General features: G+C 46.2%; 1 pseudogene; it reads right to left on the bottom strand.

The window, feature by feature from the left end:
• Positions 1 to 281: 281 nt before the first annotated feature.
• Positions 282 to 1109, bottom strand: LOC148118933 (ubiquitin-conjugating enzyme E2 S pseudogene; annotated as a pseudogene).
• Between the last annotated feature and the right edge of the window lie 3857 nt (positions 1110 to 4966).

The raw sequence follows: 4966 nt of genomic DNA, 5'->3' as shown, positions 1-4966 counted from the left end.
AGGATGAACTTGGTGTGATACTGTGAGTTTCCCATGTGCAGCAACCTCCTTCAGCCTACTCACTTCAGGGTTCAGCCTACTAACATCTCAGCATGAAGAGATTAAATGGAGATTTTGAGACTAGGGTGATCAGCTTCCTTCATGGTACCATCAAACCCTTCACCATGACACAAGTCCACATGAGCAGTCTGGGCTAATGGGCCACAGAAGTGATTTGCAGATTCCCAGGCTAAAGCAGAGGTGCGTACCTTTTCACTATTACATTTTCTCTAACACAAACCTTTTTTTTTTCCTTTTCTAATTTTTATTTAGAAAACCAAATCCAGGTTCTGGTGCCCCCTCATTCCCTCCCCCACCCCAGCCATAATTTAAATAACTTAGAGACAGAGTGGGAGGGGATAGAACAGAAGGAAGGAAGGAGAAGAGCCCACTACAGTCGCCTTAGTGCCCGCTTCTTATCCAACTTTTTCTTGGGTGCCAACTTCTGATCTCGCTCGCCTGCATGTTTCTTGGCCATGGGACCCTCAGCTCCCCGCAGGACTCCTGGGGTCATAGGGTCAGTGGAGGAGCCTGTAGCCCCACTTGCCACGCCCCGGGTAGCCTCAGCCCTCCCACTGCTGGTGCCACCTGCACCCCCATGGATCTCTGTGAGCAGACGAGCCCGGACAGCATACTCTTCATAGTTCTCCAAGAGCAGGCGGCCAGCCTCCTCGTTGAGTGCAGACTCTGGGTTAGGGTGGATCAACAGGCACTTGATGGTCAGCAACACATGTCGGATGCCCAACTCAGCCGTCCAGTCCCTCTTGAGCACATTGACACAGATCTCACCATTGGCCCCCACATTTGGGTGGAAGATCTTGGTCAGGAAGTAGCCCTTGGGTGGAGAGGCAGGGAAATCCTTGCCCAGTAGGAGCTTCATTCGGAACAGACCTCCAGCATAGGGGGTGCCCTCAGGGCCCTCGATGGTGACCTGCAGGTCCGTGAGATCCTCCTCATTGGGGAAGACTTTAATGCCATCAAGTGGGTCGGCCGTCAGTGTTGTCACCTCCTTGTGCACTAGGCGGATGATGTGCGGAGGCAGATTCTCTATGTTGGAGTTCATGACTTCGACCGACCGGGGAGGGGGGGGGACCGACCGGGGGCGGGGCTGGGTCCCCCCGCGGGTCCTCCCCCTCCCCGGCCCCCTTCAAGCACTCCTTGGACCGCCAGCCCGCCGGGGCGGGGGGGCCCAACTGCTGGCCACTGTGGCCTTAGCGAGGCCCTCTGAGGCCCCGCTCCGCTCCCCGCTAACTACGACCTCTAACACAAAACTTTTATTTTTAAAGTTTTTATTGATTTGTTTTGCTGATTGGTCATGTGTATTGGTTTGTGCTTTACCTGCATATATGTCTGAGCACAACACACATGAGTCACAGATAGTTGTGAGCTGCCACGTGGGTGCCCGGAATCAAACCAGGATTCTACAGAAGAGCAATCAATGTTCTTCCCCACTAAGCCCTACTTTGTCTCTTGGAAATGGAGTTATGAAATAAATCTAAACAGCCTAGTGCCTGAGTCACTGCCTGAAGGAAAGCTGCCCTGGTGAGTCTCTGGAGCCTAGCATGAGGAAGCACTCAATGTGGCCTATGCCAGACCTCTAGATTTGGGGGTTATTTCTTGCTCCAGGATAACCTAACCTATCCTAACTAACATAGAAGCACAATATTTATTAAGCATCTATGATTGTTGGCTTTGCACCAGGCATTTAGGATAAGTGATAATGCAGTCACTCGTGGGCCCTGTTTTCATTTAGATAATAAATTAAGAAGTAGAGGAGAGGGTAGACAATTACTACCTGGTGTGATAAATACTCAACTACAATTTGCTCTGAGAGAACAGAGCACAGGCATACTGTGGTCTATGGTCAAGGAGGCTTTCTCAATGAAGAAATAGCTAAGCAAAATCTGAAGACACAGGGCTATCTTGGGGATGAGCACGACTGTTTTGAAGATTAAGTGATGTTTTTCTGTAGCATAACAATGTGCCTTGTGCTGTGATACATCTTCGGTACCAGATATCAAGTCTTGTCTTCATTTTTCAGGTGCTTTTTCTTTGGTGTAGCTACCACCTTACCTGAGCGATACAAAATGCCGTCCTTCTCCCTTCTGGAATTCTTTCCTTAGTGAGAGCTCTAGAGGCGGTGCAAAACAGGAGTGAGTCATTCCCTCTGTGACTTGGAGAATGCATCTCAGCTACTGAGTCACAGAGTCATACAGACACAGAACATTTGGAAGAGAGAGAGAGAGAGAGAGAGAGAGAGAGAGAGAGAGAGAGAGAGAGAGAGAACCTCCTCTTGGCACACAAGATATCTTGAAGCAAATTCATAGCAGGATGTTAAATCCAAGGCTTCTGGCAAGTGCCTGGAGGCAGCACATGAGAAATTCAAATCCAGATCCCCAGTGGTAGAACTCAGAAGGAAATGTCAGGGAGCCTGTCCAGGGAGCCTCATCTGCATCACAGTTGCAAAGAAAGTTAAAATGATGGCGGCGGCAAGAGAAAACTTGCAGCAATGTCTACAAAAGAGCGTTCTGTGTCACGTCTGGTTTCCAGAGAAAGGCCTCAGTGTGTCACCCCAAAGCTCCATGAAGTATCTCCTGCACTGAGATCAACCCCTAACCAAGGAAGCACAGAGGGGAGGTGGGTGACCATGGATTTCTGGATGGAACCCAAGGAATGCTACTGCCTGGAGACCTGGGGATTCTTGGAGCAAAGGACACAGCACCATTTTTCAGAAGCCAGTGAGGCCGTGTGCGACCCTTTCAATTGAGAGGGATTCAGAGGGGGCACATTGAAATTAATAATGTGTGTTGTGGTGATATTTCATTATTAAAAAATAACCAGAATTCTAGTAGCTAAGGAAGGAAGAGAGGGAGGCATCTCCCCCCAGTTGCTTCTATCTGGGTGGGACACTTTCTGAGGCTGTTTAGAAACAGGATGTCTGGAGTAAACAGGCATGCCAATGATTCTGCCAAGTCCAGGGGTGCCATCCAAAGAATATCTTACCTATCCTCTTACCTTACCTATCCTCTCACCCCTTCCAGCCCCAGAGGGACAGAGGTGAAAAGAAGCCGACATAAATGGAACAATTAAAGCCCAAGACAGATATACTGAAACCAACCACAAAGGCCCCACCTTTCTCCACCACAAGCCCTTGCAAAAAGTGTCTATGCTTAAAAGAATAAAGATGACTTGCTATAAAAATCCTTTAGTTTGTGATAAGATCTTTGAGTGGGCACTCGGGTACCAAATCAAAACAATGGCTGGGACTTAAAATGACTTAAAAAGCTATGGGTGAGTTTGCGTTCTTTTTATTAGGGGCATGAGAAGGTGGACCCACTGCATAAATTTTAAGGAGGTGACTGGAGAAAGCAATAGAGGGATGTTTTAATTGCTTTTCCAAGCTGCGATTTTTTTGACCTGCATTTTATGGATGTTCTTTCATCTCCTATAAGCAGCAAGGAGCAAAGAGCTTTCAAAATTACTTGGGCATAAGAAATGTTAAGCATGTATCAACTGTACACCATCCATTATCCTCCACTTAGGATTGAAAACGTCCTTTGTGTTCTCCCGATTTTAGTGATGCGTCTTGACTTGTTAATGAAACATTAGGAGTAGTTGTCAGAATTGTTTTTCAAAAAATGTTTGTGCAATTATTCATGCATACACAGGTGTGTGTAAGTGGGTGCAAATGTGTGTAAGGGGGTGCCATGTGCATGTGAAGGCCATAAGCCAACCTTGAGGGTCCATCCTCAGGAGCAATTCATCTTTTTTGAAATCAGTTTTTTGAGATTTTCATTTTGTATAACATGTTTTGATCATGTTCATGCCTTCCTCCAGCTCCTCACATATCTGCCCCCCTCCTATCTGCCCAAATTTATGCTCCCTTTTATCTTAGCCCACAGATGAATCCTCACTGGGATGTGGGACTTGAAGATTAAGTTCAATTATCTGATGTGCGATTCCTGTCTCCACTTCCCCACCACTGGCCATATAAGTATGCACACCATGCCTGGGTTTTATATGAGGTCTAGGGCTTAAAGTCAGATTCTTCAATTGCCAGGGCAAAGACCTCATGGGCCTCAGCTATATACTCAATCCCATAATCTTTACGGTACCTTCTGCTTACCAACTCTCACACCATCCTGGTGGAGATTTTAGTGTGTCTACCAGGGATTCTTATCCAGGTTGGTTTCAGACACTGAGTCCTTAGGAATGAATACAGCAGAGTGAGAAAATCATGTGACAGACAACTGCCCACCTCCATTCTGTGCTATCCTAAAGGTCTCTGAACTTGGTCAAATGCTGCAACCTAAGTAGAGCTGAAACCCCTCCTTGTATCCCATTCTTAAGTCTTTCATGCATGAGCATTGAAATAGCATCTGGAGCACATACCACACATATACACACAAACATACATACACACATGCACACACATGCACAAACCACATTCACACACACACAAATGATACACTCATGCAGATGTGCACACGTGTGTTTACAAACACATGCATATATCGGTAATGCTCCAGATATCTGGAGACAGCTTATTCTGGAGCCAATCTTGAGTGACAGTGGTCCAGAAACAGATTTAGACTACCCTAAATTTCATGTTTCAACACGAGTTTTTGCAACATTGTATAGTTTTACAGACTGAAGACAGTATAAAACCAGGTAAGTTTAAAATATATTGGTGGGTACATCAGAGCGGTGGTAAAGCAAGGTGGGGAAGATTTTCTGAAAGCCTCAGATGCTGGCGGTGGTCTTAGCTTTGGGGTTGTCAGAAGCTAGTATTCTGCTGAGGTAAGAGAATTCCAAAAGTTTATTTTTATTTGTTTGTTTTTTTAAATTATTTTTATTTTTCCATTCAAATATTTACACTTCCTTCCCTTCCTTTCCTCCTCCCAATCCCCTCTTGTTCCCCCACTCA

This window comes from Myodes glareolus, chromosome 19 (assembly GCF_982192425.1).
Source record: "Myodes glareolus chromosome 19, mMyoGla1.1, whole genome shotgun sequence".
NCBI lineage: Eukaryota > Metazoa > Chordata > Mammalia > Rodentia > Cricetidae > Myodes > Myodes glareolus.
Note: the sequence above shows the minus strand (reverse complement) of the source record. Positions and strands in the feature narration are given on the sequence as shown.